The 20,671-nt window shown below is 38.4% G+C and overlaps 1 protein-coding gene across 5 annotated transcripts in view; it reads left to right on the forward strand.

Annotated features, from left to right (window-relative positions):
• elmo1 (engulfment and cell motility 1 (ced-12 homolog, C. elegans)) overlaps positions 1 to 20,671 on the forward strand; it is a 94,107-nt gene that overhangs the window by 11,853 nt on the left and 61,583 nt on the right. For 3 of the 5 annotated variants that reach the window (XM_056257653.1, XM_056257655.1, XM_056257657.1), the window contains exon 1: positions 14,566 to 14,796. The exons of 1 other annotated variant lie outside the window; for it this stretch is intronic. The gene's annotated coding sequence lies outside the window, so the exon portion shown is untranslated. Of the gene's footprint in view, positions 1 to 14,565; positions 14,797 to 20,671 lie in introns of those variants that run through there. One more of the 5 variants, XM_056257656.1, reaches the window with a different exon arrangement.

A 20,671-nucleotide genomic window follows, 5' to 3' on the forward strand; every position in this document is an offset into this window, starting at 1 on the left:
GAAACACTTTGTTTGTGTAACTTGGAGAGTTTATTTTCATTGCTCTCAAGAATATTTCTACCAGTGGTGGGATATTAGCGGAAAATTTCTGTCAAATTGTTGGGTAAAGTACTGTAGTTTTGTGCTGGGGATTACAGAGCGCGTCTCGTTTCTCGAAAAGACTTTCTGTACTTGTACTTAAATGGACCGTATATTTGAACCAGATCCTTGAAGTGGGGCGCGTAAAAATAGCATCAAATCAATCACGGAATGTTCCAGGTTCTTGCAGGTCTCAATTCAGGATAAATGAACCCATCAGGGATTGCGGTGACATGTTGCTCTATATTTTCAGTGCGTAAGAACTAGAATCGCTGGTCTAAAATGGGTAGACCCGTAACCATACACTGAGTTTAGTATGTAATTTGCTTTGTCATAGTGGCCTTGTTGGGTTTGCAGACTTATTCCTGCTAGATGTGCATGTGTGTTATTAGTAGAGCTTGCTAAGGCAAGAATCACTATCCACTTTTCCCCTGTTAGTCCAGAGCGTTCCGGGCGGGGCCAGTAGCCTCGGACCTCGAGCCACAAAACCAACATCAAGCTGCGTTTCCACTGGCAGACCAGTAGCCCCACAGTAAAACACGCCCTTAACACTTAATCACGCCTTCATAGAACAACGTCACACAACCCCACTGTTTCACCAGCACAAGGAAGCTAGCACATCAAACGTGCTGAATCAAACTGCATATTATTATTTCACATAGAAAGAGAACATGCATACTTATTCAGTCGTGCCTGCTTTCAATGATTTGTGTTCACAGCAATGCACAAATGACTCCCATTAAGTCAAAAGGCTTAAACATATAGAAAAATACAATTACAATACCATATTTCATGTCACATTTCTTAAAAAAGAATATGCATTTCTATAAATTTTCTAGGAAATGATGCGATCTGAGGATGTTTGAGCGATCTCTCCCGTCTCACTATACTGTTATCCCTTCAGTCAGAGCAATAGAATGAGCTCAGGACAGACAACAGGAGTTATGAGTTATATCAGTTTACCGGAGTATACATATTTTTTTGGGAAAGTAAATGAGTGTTGTCATTCATACTAGATCACGGTATGCTGATGAATCAGACTGCAGATGTCAAGTATGCATACTTGCAGACCCCTCCAGCAGAGAGCCTGGGAACCCCCACATCATTAGGCAACTGACGGATGTCATTAATCTTTACGTCGCGTGATGGTTGTTCATGTTATGATACTGTGTGAAATAGAGCTGGTCCAGCTGCTGTTTATTTTCCATGTTGTCTGTGACTCCTGCTGTTATCCATGTCCTGAAATCACCGCTCGTCCTGGTACATTACGCTGACTGCTCATAGCAGAATTCTCCTCATTCTCTGAGCAGAATAATCTAGAGCTGTTAAGAGATGCCTCCCTCTCAGGTGTGAATCTCTGCATTCCTGCTCTGATATATGCATTATATATATATATATATATATATACTTTCCCGTATCCCAGATTAATATACAGAGTTTGTATACATTGATGAACCAATGGTGAACCATTGATGGGTTGAGTTCACTATCAATTTAAATCATTGTTCTGCTTGTTTGACTGACTTCCTGATCTGCCCTACAAGGCAACATTGACTCAATCAATGCAGTTAGTTTGGGGGCAGGGCTATATATTTGTCTGTCCTATGGAAGAATGTTCGGGAATTATTTTTAGGGTTCCCATGTTTATGAAAAACCTAGAAAAATAGTGAATTGTTATTATAACTGAAATGGAATTAATTTAAAGTTTAAAGACGTCATGAAACGAAAGCGAGAGATCTTTTCTTCCATATTGTGTTGTACATCTGTGTATAACTTTTGGGAATGGAAGATTAAATTTTGGCTTTTTTTTGCGCTAATATCGTGTAGAGTAGACCGGAAGCAAAGTGAGAGAAAGAGAGGGGGACTGGATCAGGAAATGCCCGTGAGCCGCGAAATCATAGGAATTCATTGGTGGAAAGTGGGAGAAAGTTCAAGAAAGTGGGGGTATCCTAATTTTTTTTACTTTGTTTTTTTAATGCTAATAGCAGAAGAATTTGACAGGGTTTTTACACTAAAGTTTATGTTTGTAGAAGACTGGATTAGACTAGTAGTTTTTGGTGTTGTGATTTTCTTATAATAGTGAGGCAAGGTGTGTGTAGCTCTAGCATTGTGTTTTCTCAGTCCTTTTCATTCGACACGCTACAGTACACAAACATTCTGTACAAATGATTTTAAAGACTGTGTAAGTTCATGTTGAAACCTGTCCAAATAATATCATCTTTTCTTCAGATTTTAGACTGGGTTTGTCCTCAACTGTCACTCTCATTGTGAACATACTCATGTTTCACTACAAACAGAACGGCTGTGGTTATCTGCTAGCATGATGCTTAATTTTCAGGTGTTTTTCTGTAAATTTTTATTATTTTTAGTTATTATTATGAATGGGAATTTGGAAAAAGGGATTTATGATCTCAACAGACGAGAATATAGAGTTTTGTCATGACCCTCCTCGACAGACACAAATAGAGCCATGATGATGATGGTGGATCCATCCTTCCATTTATTTATGTGCCAGGGGAAACAAGTTCTTCCACTTCCCTTTTCTTTTGTAAGTTTACATAAAACCAACTTGGAAACTAGTCTTTTGTTTTACTTCCACATTTGCTTAATCTCAGATATTGTGTTTTGGATGCCATTTCTGGAAACTGTCCAAATGCATCACAGATGCTAAGATTCTGCTAATTCTGTTGTGATTTGAACAAACCCTTAACCCTGAGGAATAAACTTTCATGTATAACTTCTCCCACACCGTTTGTGCGATATAGACATCAATGATGCCTTAGATTTAGGGGTGGGCTCTGCTGGGCTCTTCTTAATAGTCCCAGTAAGAAAACGCATAGTTGCAATTTACATTTACATTTTCAAGTTGCTAAGTGGTTTCTAGGGTGTCTACTTTTTAATTGTTTATAGGTACCATGGCACTTTGGGCAATTGTAGTATTTTATTAATATAAAAAAAATATATGTAATGTAATCTAGTATAATACTATTGTTCAAAATTTTGGGGTCGCTTATAAGTCATGCTCACGAAGGCTGCGTTTATTTGACCAAAATACAGTAAAAATAGTAATATTGTAAAATATTATTGCATTTTAAAATAACTCTTTTTGTATTTTAATATATTTTAAAATGTTATGTATTCCTGTGATGACAAAGCTGAATTTTCAGCATCATTACTCCAGTCTTCAGTGTCACGTGATCCTTCAGAAATCATTCTAATATGCTGATTTGCTACATAGCCTAACACATAACATAACATAACATAACAACATGTCATGGTTGCACCTTGGTACATGTTGGTATTTAGTTTTAGAAGCATTGTTAAACAAGCTTTCCTTTACTCTGATTATCTAATGCTTGTTTTTCATTGAAGAGCATGTTTCATAACCCACGTGTTTGTGTAATTCTTCAGTATTTTTATATATATATATCGCTCTCACTATTTCTGAAAGAACAGTTTATGAACAATGCCGCCCACTCCATCCCACTCTATGGTAAGTGCTCCTGAGGGCAGCGCATGGCCTGCGTTTAACATTCATCAGTGGTTGTAACAGTTCGACTCTGCTGCTGCTAAATAAAGGTTTTGTGCTTATCCCCGGAGAGTCCCACACCTCTTCCATCTCCTCGGCCTGAGGCCATCTTCATGTGAGAGACTATACAAATGAACACGGTTCCCATGGTTTCCCAAACAGGGTCTATCCATCAGGGCTGGTGTCAAACGGTCAGAGACTGCCATTGTGTGATGCTTACAACAGCCAGAGGTCAGCTGCACATTTTCAGCATGGATTCGCCCATGGGCTGTTCCTCTTTCTGAGAAGAGAACTCATTCATGAGATGTGTTCATTGATTGCATTCCATTAGCTCATCCCCATTAAGTGATCATTTGAAAGTTTTGTTTAGTTTCCTTTTACTCATGTCATAAAGATTATAAAAGCTTGCATTGCTTTGACGTGCTTTGTTAATCTATTCATGAAACTCATTCATGGACATGTAAAGTACAAAAAAAGTTTTGCATATTTGAAGGAATTTGATTAAAGTTATTGTATTATTTATAAAGATTAATATTGCAAACAATAAGAAATGGACAATGAGTATGTGACGAGAGGAATTAAAATTTAGTGGTGCTAACTTTTTACAGAATTTTATAGATTTTTTTTTTTGTAGACATCAAGGTATGTGTGTGTGTAATAAATATTAATATTAATTATTAGATAAATTAATTTGTATAATTAACTCTTTCCCCACCATCATTAACTCTCCATCCTTAGGGGCTTTCACGGAGTAACATTTTCATAGTTCCTAGAAGTAACGGCGCTTTTTGGCATGTTCGCACCGCAGGGACTGGGGACGATTTTAGCTCTAGGAAAGCCTGTTTTGGGGGACTAAATTAGCTTCTAGGGTCTAACCCAGCAGCACAATAGGAACTACCAGATTGGCCGAGTGCACGTGAAACACCAACACCCGCCATTTTTTAAAAAGCTATGTACGCACAGTTTATAACCTATATTCCATGAACTCTATGAACATGGAAAATAGTGATAAATAAATAGACTTCTCAACCTTTATGCTAAGGTTAAAGTCCAACGCAACTTTGAGGGGACCAAGTGAAACATGATTATGTATTTCTGCTAAGCTAGCGACATTGGACATCACCACACGGCAAACGCTAATACTTTTTCTTATACTGTCTACTTTCTTTGTATAACAGTTCTATCTAATAACGTATTAGACAAGACTGTTAAACAAATCGTAAACTAATGAAGATGGAGAACGGGAGCACTGTGTGCTCAGGCTCTGGCGTTCTCAGCACCGTCAAGATAAATGTCACAACTACGAGCGCAGATTCCGTCACTTCAGCGTTTACAGTATACTGCCGGTGCGAATGCAACAAGGAAAATGGCCCTAGGGGAACATTTAGTTCTCAGGGAACCACCCTGGTGGCTAGTTCCTAAGTTCCTAGAACAACCTGGTGTGAAAGGGACTATTTATGACACAATGGTTCCTCGCCATTTACGAGTTTTTCTGGCAATCCGTGTTTTCACTGTTATAAGGTAGGAGGCGCTGTTACGGATTTTCTGAAATAGTACAGCATCTCCAGATCCAAAAACAAGCAAAGTAGAAAATCTGTGTAAACCAGGGCTGTGTTCGAAATCGCGCCCCATTCCCTACATTAGTTCTCTAATATAGTTCACTTGAAGAAGGGAATGAAAACGAGTGAGTGAATTCGGACACTGAGTCTGCCAGATGAGCTGCTGCTTTTGCAGAGTTTTTGCTTGCTGTTTAAGAACTAGTTGAAACTTGGCGAACTGTAGTAAGATGAAAAGAGTTATCTTTAGCTCTGTCTTGGAAACTATGTATAAACCTTAATTAATCAATTTAATAATCAATTAAATAGGAATTTATACCTGTTTAATATTATGTTGTACCCACATTGGACCAGCGGTTTGGAACATGGATGGCTGGATGGATGATTCAGTTGCGGCACCATCTTCTGCTCAGATTCCGGGAATTCATCGGCTCGTGACTCTCACAGTGCATTATGGGTGTTCTCTAGCCGTTGAGCGTACATGAGTTGTACACTCGTTATTGCGGTGCATTGTGGGATTGAATGAGTGCACTCGATAACGTCCACTATGATTTTGAACTCCACTACAAATGGCTCTCCCCTCTAATAGTGCCCTATTGGGGGGGATTTCAGACACAGCCCAGAAGGAGCGGAAAGAAATTGTCGAAGCCTTCGGAGGTGTTGATGGACGATGTATGTTTTGATAATCGTTCTGAATCCGATCCAGAAAGTCTTTGGCAAAAATGTGATGTTCTCCTCCTTTTATTTGAAATTACCCACATTCAAGTGTTGCTAAAAAAACAACGAATGAAGCTAGAATCAATTTTTTTTTTTTTTTTTTTTGTAAAAGCAGACAATATATATTGACTGTTTACATATTCATACAGCAAAATATTACGGGAGCCATGACATAAAAAAAAAAAGCTAAATAAAATAAAATCCTGCAGGGGAAAGAGTGAAGTACAAATATTAAAGTGCACAATAATTAAAAAAAAAAGATACAATTTTGATATATAGCTACTAGTATATATTGCAGGATACTGCTGTCACTCTGCTCCCACTACCCGGGTACATACCTGTCATTATTTTTGCAATTCCATTTAGTGACACAAGAGGCACCGAAAACTGGCTGTGGTATTTGTGCACTTTGCTTCACTTGCAGTGAAATTTACAGCCATCAGTATGAGATCCAAGTAGTGTTGGATGCTGAATTAGTAACTGATGTTGCAATGCTGATGCAGAGCTTTTCCTCTAAAACCTCTCTCTTAATCTCTCTGCTATGTCTGTTAGCCATCGATCTGATCCAAGAGCTGCACTGGCCAGGATCTTGTGGGGATGTTTGGGGAAATTGTTTGAATTTCTCTCATCCCATCCCATCATTACTAATTCATTTTAATTTCGCCAGAGCAACCAGTGTAATGAGGTGAGGGTTGATTTAAGAGTCCTTAAATGTTCCAGTTCACTTTGTGGGATGTGGTGTAGGGGGTGGGAGCTGGTCAACATGGTGATTTTTAGTGTTTGTGTGCATTGGCATGTGTGCACAAAGTGACTTACCAGAAGTGGTTCATGTTAGGGCACTAAGGCAATTCTTGTGGAAACTATAGTCCCCAAATAATCAACTTCCTACAGTTTATTTGAATAATAATTGTAGTTTGTCTAGTTGCTCATGTTGACTTTTTGCAAAAAGCTTTACATTTTGGTTCAGTTTGAATCTGTTTTTTTTTGTTGTTTTTTTTACAATTCTAAAGTTTATTTTTAGTACTATTTTACATTGAATGGTAGGCTATAGTTTCATTCAATATAAACTATGGTTAAAAAGTTTGGGATCAGTACCTTTTTTTTTTTTTTTTTTTTTTTTTAATGAATACTTGAAGACATTTAATGTTGTTTTTTATTTTATTGTTTTATTTTATTTTACTTTCTGTCCATCCTGAAGAATCCTGAAAACAAAAAAAACGCATCATGGTTTCCACAAATATATGAAGCAGCACGATGTTTGTAACTGATAATTAGAAGAAATGTTTCTTGACCAGCAAATCAGCATATTAGAATGATTTCTGAAGGATCATGTGACACTGAAGACTGGAGTGATGATGCTAAAAATGTAGCTTTACCATCACAGAAAAAAAAAGTCATTTAAAAATATATTCAAATAGAAAACAGTTGTTTTAAATTGTAATAATATTTCATAATAATTAAGTGTAGCGTCAGTTCTGGCAGGTCATGTTAGTCAAGCTCGCATCAGCTGACTCTCAGCTGTCTACATATAGGAATAGACCTTATGTAGCCACGCCCCTTTTCCGCGCTGAGCTCATTGTCTTTTGACTTCCGGTCTGTATTTTCACAGCGATCTTGCGTAGTTATGAATGAATGGCTCGTTAAAAAAATTCCCAAGGTCCATTTGTTAAGACATATGCTTTACAATGCTTATCATAAACATTACAATGCTCATGATAACTTTAGTTAACTCTACAATAAGTAAATCAACTTCACCAGCTTAATACTCCTGGACAGCGATGCCATAGAAATATACAGAGCGACCGCAAAAACGGAAGTTCAAAGACAATATTCTAAAGATGGCGGCGCCCTCGTTTCTCTGGTGCATAAGGTCTATACGACGCCTATCACTGTATACATATACACTCACCGGCCACTTTATTAGGTACCCCATGCTAGTAACGGGTTGGACCCCCTTTTGCCTTCAGAACTGCCTCAATTCTTCGTGGCATAGATTCAACAAGGTGCTGGAAGCATTCCTCAGGGAGTTTGGTCCATATTGACATGATGGCATCACACAGTTGCCACAGATTTGTCGGCTGCACATCCATGATGCGAATCTCCCGTTCCACCACATCCCAAAGATGCTCTATTGGGTTGAGATCTGGTGACTGTGGAGGCCATTTTAGTACAGTGAACTCATTGTCATGTTCAAGAAACCAATTTGAAATGATTAGAGCTTTGTGACATGGTGGAAGTAGCCATCAGAGGATGGGTACATGGTGGCCATAAAGGGATGGACATGGTCAGAAACAATGCTCAGGTAGGCCGTGGCATTTAAACGATGCCCAATTGGCACTAAGGGGCCTAAAGTGTGCCAGGAAAACATCCCCCACACCATTACACCACCACCACCAGCCTGCACAGTGGTAACAAGGCATGATGGTTCCATGTTCTCATTCTGTTTACGCCAAATTCTGACTCTAACATCTGAATGTCTCAACAGAAATCGAGACTCATCAGACCAGGCAACATTTTTCCAGTCTTCAACTGTTCAATTTTGGTGAGCTCTTGCAAACTGTAGCCTCTTTTTCCTATTTGTAGTGGAGATGAGTGGTACCCGGTGGAGTCTTCTGCTGTTGTAGCCCATCCGCCTCAAGGTTGTGCGTGTTGTGGTTTCACAAATGCTTTGCTGCATACCTCGGTTGTAACGAGTGGTTATTTCAGTCACTGTTGCCCTTCTATCAGCTCGAACCAGTCTGGCCATTCTCCTCTGACCTCTGGCATCAACAAGGCATTTCCGCCCACAGAACTGCCGCTCACTGGATGTTTTTTCTTTTTCGGACCATTCTCTGTAAACCCTAGAGATGGTTGTGCGTGAAAATCCCAGTAGATTAGCAGTTTCTGAAATACTCAGACCAGCCCTTCTGGCACCAACAATCATGCCACGTTCAAAGTCACTCAAATCAACTTTCTTCCCCATACTGATGCTCGGTTTGAACTGCAGGAGATTGTCTTGACCATGTCTACATGCCTAAATGCACTGAGTTGCCGCGATGTGATTGGCTGCTTAGAAATTAAGTGTTAACGAGCAGTTGGACAGGTGTACCTAATAAAGTGGCCGGTGAGTGTATAAGCTCCTTCAGTATTATCAGCAGCTATCGCGTTTCTCAGGAGCAAATAACCTTCATTCATCCCCAGCTCCTCATCTCGCCCAGTCAGGATGATATTCTGATTCCCCTTGAATAAATTTGAATTATGTTGTACTTAAAATCTTGAATTAATGATATCTGCAATACATTCATGTTGGTTCTGTTTACCCTAAGGGGGGTTATTGCTGCTCTCCCTGCTCTTATCCATGCTAGGCTGTATGTCTCGCCCAGAACAGAACCATACCAATCCTAACTGTATGCTAATTGTCAATCATATTTGACGATAGTGGTCCTGACAGAATTGCTGTTTTTATTGTTGTTGTTTTTTTATTATCATATAAATGCAGCCTTGGGGAGCACAAGAGACTTCTTACAAAAACATTAAGACGTTTTTTTGTTTTGGTTTCTATAACTTTCTACAAATTCCATTATTTGTTGTTTGTTATAATAGTTGTATTAATAAATGAATTTTTTTTTTGCAGTGTAATTGGGTTGCGAGAAAGATGTTTCTATTTGCAGGTAGATTTCTGGGTCTGGGAATGTGGTAACTGTGTCTCATGTATATTGACTGTCATGGGTCTGACCTGTTTAGAGAGTTTCACACTGGGTTGAGAAGTCTGTGAGCAGAAGGCCACACAGCCAGTGACTGAATCATACTATCTCCCCCTCCATCTCTGGTCTTGCACCCACAAAGCCTTTTTTTTTAGATGCTCAGCTCTAGTTTAGTCTTAGACCTGAAACAAGCCACTTCGCTTGACAATAAATGTCACTGTGACCAAACTCTCGGCTTATGCTGCGTTATATTTAGACGTTAGTCATTCTCTCAGTGTTAACTCTAATATTCCAGGAAAGATTATAACTACAGTCGGCAAATACCATTATATCCTATTCACAGAACCATTTCTTTGTGAGCTATTTGATTTCACATTGTTATTGGAATAGAAATGCAAAGAAGTAAAGTAAAGCTGCAAATTGATTTTCATGGTTTAAAAAGATGGAAAAAGCATTAATGCATATATCTTTTATAATCTTGCAGCATCTGTGCCTGTCCTCTTTTAAAAGCTCTATTTTTCCATGTAGATTAAAGATGATTACAATTACTGCGGTATAGTGTTTAGATGGGCAGCTGGGCTCTTTTCCCATCTGCACTGGTGCTTTTTAATTTGAATATGTTGAATATCAAAAGATCTTTGAATGCTTCATTGATTTAATTGAAAAAGACTTTGCTATGTGTAATTTAGAAATACACGCACAACACAACATAACAGGTTTAAATACATTTTTACAAAACAAAGTGATTTAAACAAGTTTGGAAACAGCTAAACGGATTCAATTACCAAAGTGAGATGAGCTTGAATAAATCCAGAGCAAGTGTTTCCATGTGCAAAGGTGGTTGACAGCTCTGCTCACGAGTAACACCAGCCTGTGTCTGCTTCTGGCAAACTAACTCCCAAGGCTGGATTGGGTGACTTAATCAGGTTTGTCAGAGGCAGGACAGCGTGTAGGGGGTCTCTTTGCTCCTGGGGAGGGGTTTAGGTACCAAACACAAGGAAGGGCTAATTGGAACACAGCGCATCATGCATGCATCTCCAAGGAGACAGCTGGCTCCTCGACCACCAAGACGGGAACATCGCTTCTAGGTCAATTGTGTTTTTTTCTCTAGTCAGGAGACTTTTGATTTAAGGTGAGATGAGAAGTTTGTGTGCTTATTTTTCAAGGGTAAATGTATATGGACTTGCGGACTATTTTTATGGTGCTTTTATTAATGACAATTTTGGAGCTCGACAGTATTGGTTGTAATTTGCTTTTGTTGCAAAAGAGCAGCATTAACATTCCTGCAAAACCTTCTTTTATGCTCCACAGAAGTCATAGATATATACACTAGATGTCGCCTTGCGGTTCTAAGCATGCGTCAAAAACGCCACCATCTTGGAACAGGGGTCTTGTCATAGGAAGAAGCTAGGTAACGTTGCTTTCTCCGCCTGTATTTCGAATTCATGGATTTTCTGACTTTTGTGCTGCGTCTGGATGTTCACACGAACGAAATCTGAACTAGGAAGAATGTTAATGGAATTTTTTTTTTTTTTTTTTTTTTTACATTTTCTCTGGACTCAATGATAAATACATGTCTGACCATTGGAACGAACCAAAAAAACTAGAAAATCGCATTCATGACGATTTATGGTGATTTTATTTCCGTTAGACCTTTGTCTACTACGTTTACAAGCTGTCAATATTCGGGTTATGGTCGGGTTATGGTCACTTTTCGGGTTTCTGAAACATTAGGAATAACCCGTTTACATGCGTGAGCAGAGAGAGTTACTCCTGTATACATGGAATTTGTAATCAATTGGCAATATCCCGATAAACGGCGACGCACGGTTGCGTCTGGACATACGGACAACCTCAAGACGCAATATGCGTCATTTCCGATTCTTCTTCCTGTATCCAAACACAACAACAACAACAGCAGCAGCACGCGGATAATGAATAGTTCGGGGCAGATAGCGATCGCCTTTGTTTGCGCTTTATATTCATTCATTATATTCATGGTTTTCACCACACTAATAAAGAAATTGGTTTCCTCCTCGCTCCAAAAGTATGGTGCTGTGTTGCGTCTCGCCATGTTTACCTCTAGGCTACTTCTTGCTTACTACCGGTATACTGCACGCGGGGTTTTGTATACGCCAGACGAAGAAGATCCTCTACTCAAAAGACCAAGATTCCTTGCGAATAGAACATGCGCAGAACACAAATCAATGTTCCTTTTGATGGGGATATGCCGATACGCGTTTACATGACCAAATATTCGGGTTAGAAAAGGGGTACCCCAGGTATCATATCCGGGTTTTTAAAAACCGAGATATGAGCATATTCGGGTTTTTGCCGGTGTTTACATGGCCGTGCGCGACCGGGTTATTGCTAATATCCCGGTTTTGAACGGGTTATTGGCTGCATGTAAACGTAGTCATTGATGCTTATGCATTAAAGAGGAGGGGCTCCCCTGTTCCATGATGGCGGCTCTATTGACACATTCGTTCCAATGAACTGCTGTAGCCAAGGCGACATCTAGTGTATGCACAGAAGTCAGTCATACAGGTTTAAACCAATAGGAGGGTGAGGAAATGATGCCTAAAGTTTCATCTTTAAAGTGTATTATTCATTTAATTAGTGAAGCACCAAACATTTTTGACAATCAAAACATTTGGCCAAAAGTAAATAATCCATTTTGGAGAGCCGAATGCGGCCGGATTTCGGTTGATGCGTGAACAACTTCTCTAAACATTACTTGTAGCATGCCTGCCACCCAATTATCACATTAAGCTTTGCATTTTGTTCATTTTGATATGAAACAAAGTTTGAGCTTTCAAAATCTGTAAACTGCTCAATTTTGTCGCTCTTTAATGTGGTGTGAAAGATCTCAGTTCAAGCAGCAGCACAGAGCGCACATAAACTGCTCCATCTCTTCAGCTTTACTACTAGTTAAAGCATGAAATAAAAATGAATGACCATCAGAAGGTATTTTGAAAGATATCGTACAGCTTACTGAAATGTATCATGTCTCATGTAATAGCTCAGTCAGCGTTTCAACAATGAAAAGTTGTCAATATTAAACTGCTTGTAAACAAATGTCACATAACATTTACCTTAGGAAAGCCAGTCAATGTCCATAACTTGTTAGTTGGCTAGAAACAATGTCTCTAGAAAAGAGCATTTTGCTAAATATATGCAATATATTACATATTATTCATTATTTAATTGGAGTAGGAACATAATTGTACCATTAAAAAGTTGATATAAAAACATATATGCAAATTTAAATGCTTATATAGAACTCGTTTTTGGCTGAATGAAACTTTAATTTCAGTTTTGTTGCATCATTACACTTTTAAAAGGGAACATCTGAACACGTTGCACATTGTATTGAAAGTGGAGCTGCCATTCATTTATCACAGTAAAGGCCCCAAGAGGACACTGTTTAATTTTAGATGTGCTCATTTTCTGGAAAAATGTGTGGCTCTCTTTCTTCCTCCTCATTTGTCTCTCTTTCTCTTTAGCTGGTCTCAAAGACCCTGACCAATTTTACCAGTCAGTCTAAACAGCGACGGTTTGATGTACCCGAACACGCATGAATCTAGGCCAGACCCAGCATTTTTCATTGACCAGCTCTCCACTGATCTCTATTCATAGCTCGAGGGAACCCAGAGCCACCTCAACAGCTGTGAGAGCAGGGCCGGTCGGCCCTTAGGAGCCCACAATGGGTGGAACCGACATATGCTCCTTCTTGTTCACTAACATGAGCCAATTTAGCCATCCTGGACCTTTAATGGGAGACGAGATGTTAAGCAGTACTTGAGTTTGCCACCCAGCTGCTGCTATTGCATCAGAAACAACAGAGCATGCTCCTTGAAATATTGTGAGAGGATGAACAGATACGGGAAATGAGAGTAGCCGGCCCATGCTATAATCAGCAGCCTTTGTGCTCGTTTCCTTTTTTATTCCTTTAAAATGTGCCATTGCGATAATTAGCACACTGATCATTAGAGCTATTTGTGAGTTGCACCAGGCATCAATTTCCGGGAATGTCATTCTGCCCATGCAGCTAGTCATAATCGGAGCATGTTATTTTTCCACTTGATGGGTTGTTTTTAAATTTTGTTACCATGGCACTATGAGTCAGTGACAGTCGTGTCAACTTTGTTTATGTGGGCCGCACATGTATCACAGGGGGTCATTTGAAAAGACAAAGAAATTTCACACAAAAGTGGATTGCTTTCATGACACATTATTTGGACTCATCAAGATGCAGAAGTGTTTATTGAATGCCCAGCTGAGTGCAATATATATATATATATATTTTTTAATATATTTTATAATTTTTTATATATATGTATTTGTTATATATTTGTTACATTTTTATTGTTTTATATATTTAAATTTTTATATATTTTTATTTTATATTATTTTATTTTATTTTTAGGACCAGATTTCCACTTATTTTCATTACTGTAATGCAGAAAAAAAGACGATATATTTATAAATCATGGTTTTAATCAGTATTCAAAAATCAAGCTAGTTTTATTCTGATTTAAATGGGGGAAAAAGTTAGGTCAGGATGTTGAATTTGTCTCAAATTCTTTATAACAGTAATGAGAATTATGAATGAAAATTTGTCCCATGAAAGTCGTTACTGTACAAAAACATCATAATAGTAGAAAAATAGGTTTCATCATGTTTACGTAAAGTATAATTTCTTTCATTTTCTTTTACAGACATGTATCATAAAAACTACTTCCTATCACCTAATGACCACACAGCTTTATTTTCACAGATTATTTGTCTTCTAAACGCAATGACCAAATCATTGCTTTATCTCAAGCAATCAGTGCGTCTCCATATTTCCTGTTATTGTCAGGCATTTTCAGATAAGCCGAGCCAGGAGCCCGTGTGTCTGTTTCCTCCTCACGTCTTCAGTTGTGTTGCGTCTTTGAAATTTGCCGCCTTTTCGTGCAACCGTGGCCCAGCAGTTTCCTCTTCTCATGATGAACGCCTACTTCCTCCGTCTCTTTCACCTCTTTTTCTTTATCTCTGTCTTTCTCGCTGGTTAAGACAAAGTTTGTGTAAAGTCGTGCGATAAATACGGGCATAGTCTTTATTTTGAAGTCTTTTGTTTAATGATGCATCTCGGTGCGGAGACAGCATACTGTACTGCTGAAGAATAATCGGCTTAAAGAGCTGGAAACATTGACTTGTTCCACCAGCTTCTAGTTGCGGGGGTTTCCGGGTAAGTTTCTTTATGCTTTCGGATGAATCTGGGCCGCTTAGGGTGTGGCTTTGGCCATTGGGGTCAGCTCTGCGACCCCTAATATATCACTACAGGTTTATCTGTGAATCGGGCTGCATTTTTCTTTTTGAAAATCTAAATGCATTGTTGAAACTTTTCGTTTGGTCTGTTTGCTTCGTTGAGGTGTCTCCATCCAACAGACAAGGCAATCGGCCGGCTTAGACGCTTAGAATGTGCTTTTAAATGATGTATAATTCATATTTGATTTGAGATGTTTTTGACCTGTTAAGTGACATTATCCACACTGTACTGAGTGTTGTGTACTAAGTGCATTCATATTTTTAGTACAAACATACCTATTTGTATGTGGGTGAATGTTTGTATTAACATTATAACTTTAATCATTACAATTTCACTAGGGTCATTTTTTTACTAGGAAGTGTAGTTTCCTTCGGTACTAGTGAGATGTAAATGCGAGGAGTTGGAGATGTGGAAACTGTTGCTTAGCTGTGACAGGATATCCTGGTTACTGAATGAGACTTAGAGGACCTGTTAGAGGACTTGTTTTTGACACTATAGACGCCTGCTGCGGCTCAAACTGGAAGAAAAGAGCACAGAATCTGTCTACTAAATCTTTCTCTTTATTTCTCTTTTTAACAGATCATTGTTAGTGTTTAGGGGAGGGAATGGTTAGTTTGTGTGAAGTGTTTGATTGTAACTTAAAATGTCTGTTTTATGTCAAAACATCATTCTTGGCTGATGTTCATCTCTCATTGTTTCCCAAACAGAGATGAAAAAAGCACCACTGTACTACCATATTGTTTTAGACATTGAATTATGGTATAACCATAATGCCATTCGACATAAATGGTTTTGGGCATGATTATGATTATAATCATTCAGTACCATGGTATCAAAGTATCATTCTACCATGTAATACCATCACTTTAGTATTTTTGTAAGGGCATTGGAAAAAACAAATACGGCCATAAACACTTCAAACTTTACTTGTCTTAAATTGTACAAAACCCTCTCGAAGGCATTGTTTAGACGGGCAGCAAAAACATTTTTTTAAACCCAACTCAAATTTTCTTTAAAAAAATATATACTTTTAGATTTACTTTAATACTGAAAAAAAATGAAATGAAATCCAGTGATTACAAATACATGATGTGAATTCTGAATTAGCATTCATTCATTCATTCATTCATTCATTCAAAATCATTCATTCATTCAAAATCATTCTAAATCATTCAAAATCATTCTAAATCATTCAAAATCATTCATTCATAATCATTCATTCATTCATTCAAAATCATTCATTATTATTAGTAGGCCTAGTAGTAGTAATAATAATAGTACTATTAATAGTTTGTTTTTATCTATTAATATTTTATTATTATTATCATTGTCTTATTATCAATCTTTTATTTTATTTCATCTTATTTTGTGTCTCAAATCTGATTGGTCAGATCTGAGTAGTTTTGGTCTTTCAGGATATGACACGTATGTAACACAATGTGTGCAGTGTTGTCTGAAGCTGTGTCTGAATTCACTCATTTCCACTCACACTTTCCTCATTTGAATAGTGAACGAGTCAGTGGTTTTGCACAATACATTCATGAATGTGTAAAATGCCTGTTGCGTATGTTCGTCATACTCTTGTGAGTTCAGCGCTGAGGCGAGGTGTCATGTTAGACGAGAGCAGAGTCCAAGTCTGCGATTTCCCATTTTCTCCTTCCACACTGACATCTCCACTCAGAATGTCTCTTGGCATCATGCTGATATTTACATTATTACTATAGGAACCAATGGAAATATGCCAGATATTGACTATGGCTATGTGTCTCAAAACGGGACGTGTCTTAGACTGGACCCACAGTTTTGTCTCTTCAGTCTCCACAAAGGTTTTGTATAACATGGCACAGGTCAGACCTGCAGGGTAGAAATGAGAGCCGACTGGCTCAGTGAAAGAGGGCGAACGTGAGTAGCAATAACTCAGTAGCTGAGTCCTTTGTAGCCCCTGACGGTGTGGGCCCTCTGTGCTCTGGGACCCTTTGTAGAGGTGTCAGATGAATCACTGGAGGGCTCTTTTGAAATCTATACAGGACGTAGGCAATCCAGGGAAGGGAAACCTGGTGAAAGTGTGAACTTCTGAGCATTCTTTCACTTTCTTCTCACAACTGACACACTGCAGCTGTTCAGATTGGTAATGTTGTTCTCTCTGCAGGAGTCAGGTCTTAACATTTAAACAGCACTGGGCATGTCGCACTGACAACCACATGCTGTACTGTCCATGATACTCGGCATCTAATAAAGGTAGTCTTTGTTTGACCTCGAGGATGAACGGGCTGTTTTAGTTGGATCATGTACTAGTGTTTTCTTGTGGGTCATATGTTACATTACTGATCATTTTACAGTTCAGTTAGATCTTTATATAATTTCTGAGTACTAATGAAACAAAATTTCGGTGCTTGGTTCGTAATTATGCTTTAGAGTGGCCTGCAATTACTGCAGTTATTGTTATTGCTATAATTTGTCTCTAAGGCCCTGTTTCCACCTGGTATTAAGATGTGTTTGTCGATCTGATCACAAGTGGATGACATGACGCTAAATACAGGTGTAAATGGAGTCTAAAACGTTTTGAGCTTGTCCACCTTCGACCACTTCCAGAGGTTTAGTTGTCGAAAACGCATTCGCCCGGATTGCTTTCGTGTAGTAGACGGTCATGTAGTATATGCGTTTGAACAACCACAAAGTCCACTACTGACTTAATGCGTAAACAAAAGCATGGTGTTGCCATGGTGTCCAAAAACATGGTATTCCAAACGCATCCAAAGTCATGGTATTGCCATGTTCCATGGTATTATCTTGAATTTATGTACCATTTCATAAAGAAATATAATGTGTAAAGCGTTCATCAACTTCACGTTTACCTACAGTGAAGGTTGGATGTTTCGCGGAAACTGTTGATTGATTAATTCAGTGGGTTTTCCAGGAGGAATTGGAAGGAATAGAAGAGCAGGCGATGCTGTGTGTGTCCCTGCCCCCCATCAGAGAGACAGAGACATCTCTAGGCCTGCCTGTTTAACTGACTGGTCTATTAAGCCCTCTGAAGAAATCAAATCCCTTCTGTCAAGTCTGTTTTCTTCCCGGTTTCTTTCATCAGCACTGTGTAGGTTTAAGAAACCATGTCTATCAAAAATGTAAATTTGTTTCACTTCAGTTAGGCTTTTGTTTTGTAGAACTTTTTGATAGACAAGAAATGTGAATGTTTTTAGCCTTACATGGCTGTTGCTTGTGTCCCACTGGCTTTGTGGTTGAATCCACATATCCAGCATTTCATGCTTTACTGTTATGTCAACATACAGTGTGGAATAAAACGGCTTGTGCTTGAATGTTGTAATAATTTCTGCATACGTTCTATTCTCTTGTAGTGCAGCCATACATGTGAAACCCAAAAAAAAAAAAAAAAAAAAAAAAAAGAAATTCTTATAAGAGATACTTATTCTTAAAGCACTTTTATGACCCTATTTAAGGCATTGAAGGAATATTATCATTCATTCTTTCATTCTCATCTGTGATTTTTGCCACTGTGAAACACAAAATAATATATACTCATGCTAAGCAAACCAGGACTAAATGTATAATTTTCTTTACATAATCGCTGCAAGCAGTTAAAATGTTTAATCGAATTAATTTCACGATGTGCTGATTGATTAATCTAATTATTTTCAAATTAATCACACATCAAATTTTTCTGTGAAATTACCCCCAAAATATAAAGTCATTATTGTGTTAAATGAGACGAGCATTAAAAAGACATTACAAAAATAAGCTTTAGAGAGAAAAATTAGTTTGAGTTTGTTTGATTCAACATCAAATTTACATAATTTACACATACACTTTTTATAGGTTATAATTGGCATGATTTTGTTCTTCAAAATATCTTTGTTCTGCAAAAGAAAGAAAGTCATACAGGTTTGAAACAACATGAGGGTGAGTAAATGTAAATAAACTAATAATAAATATATTTTGGGCAAACTGTCCCGAAATAATTTGTTTGAATGAAATTATACTCTAAATAGGATACTAAAACTGCCAGTAGGTGCCAGTAAATGTCTAAATGCATAAGTTATCGAGTCGTTCATTCATTCGATTCGTTCAAACGGCAGATTCATTCAGGAAGTAAGTAAATAGGTGTGTTCGACTTGAAGTGGCGCTGTGCAGACCGATCGGCGAATGACATCAAAGTATCATGAGAGCAATTGGAGAACAGTCTGCTTTCGAGAGGATTCTCGCTGTACTTCTGACCACGAAATACTAAAGAACTTCTAAGCAGTGTAGTTCCTTATGATGAGAGGAACCAGGTACTCTTGAGTATTCTGTTCTTTTTATGGTCGCATCTTGTGAACTCATGTCCTGTTTTTGGTTCGTTTAGATGTCTTTGGTCCGTGTTACGTTCATATTTCAGTCGAACTGCACCAGAGTTGGTTTGGAAGCAAAAAGGTGGGTCTCAGTCCGCTTGTTTGGCGCGCACCAGGGATCAGATGGCAACATTTTTACACTTATTAAAATGAACCGCACTAACAGAGCAATCACACCAGCATTCGTTTTAATCTAATCAAACCTGCCAAGTGTGAACACACCCTATTCATCTTTAGTATGCATTGTGTTCACAGTGTGATACAGACTCCGCTGCCAGTGGGAAATAAAGAGTAGTTTGTGCTCTTGTGTACAAAAGTTGCCTAGACTCATTAAATGTAGCTTCCGTTTCTCTCAATTTATGTTTACAGTATCTCAAATCATACAAGAGCAATGGATTAAAAATTAAACTCAATTTCAAACAAGAGTGGAGCTAGTCTGTCCGCTTGAACAACAGCTGAGAGCTTTACATAAAACCTGGTTATGAGATTTATTGACTTCTGTCAAATGAAATCATGCCATCTGTAATGGGGAAACTTCTTACAAGGAATGAAACATTTCCAAGCGAACCACCCTGGAGAGATGCAACTTCTGATGGAACAGCTGCCATAGCAACAGAGCCTGGGTAGTGTCTGTGGAGATTATTATGGGATGAGTCATGGCAGAGTGACATGGCAGCTTGTTTGAATGGGTTGAATGAATGCTTGTTTCACAGGCTGCGTGTGTTCTTGTTTTCTCTCCAAGAATCATCCCCATCCATTATGGAACGGGGGATTAAAAATGTAACTGGGTTTATCCACAAGGACCAAAGTTGATCCGCACTGTCCCGGGTGTCAGGAGTACTAAATAATTTACAAATTGCTTTAGCGGATGTCACTTTCTCTTTATCGACTCACCTAACCTTTTCTTGGAGAGGGTTTACTGTTTTATTGTGCTTCTATTGTACCTTTTATGCGACTTCAAACAATTATTTATCTTTAAATGCTTATGTTATTTAGTACATTTTGCAGGCCAGATACTTAAGGAAAATTGAGCTAGAATTAACTTATAGTTCGACTACCAGTTATAAAGAAAAAGCCTGTCTTTAAAGTGGAAATGATTTGTTAATGTGCTTTAGAGAGAGAGATTTGCTTTTCACTGTCACTCACACTCATATGGCTGTCTGAAAATGGGCTGAAAGAAAATAGTCCACTCTCTTCGGCCAATAGTCTATATATCATGGAAAACAACATGTCTCTTGCTCAGTGTTGTGCCTGAACGCGTTCAATGAACGATAGTTCATGAACTCGTTCATATTTTGGGCGAACGTGAACTGAACGTACTGTATTACTGCCTGATGAACGTTACTGTGTGAACTCGTTGATTCTGGTGTCTGTGAACGCACGCTCTCTCAGTTTAACTTCGTTCAATAGGGTGCCAGATTTCTATAGAGCCTTCCAGGCGAAAACCC

Source organism: Rhinichthys klamathensis, unplaced genomic scaffold, assembly GCF_029890125.1.
Source record: "Rhinichthys klamathensis goyatoka isolate OS25496 unplaced genomic scaffold, OSU_Roscu_1.1 h1tg000140l_1, whole genome shotgun sequence".
NCBI lineage: Eukaryota > Metazoa > Chordata > Actinopteri > Cypriniformes > Leuciscidae > Rhinichthys > Rhinichthys klamathensis.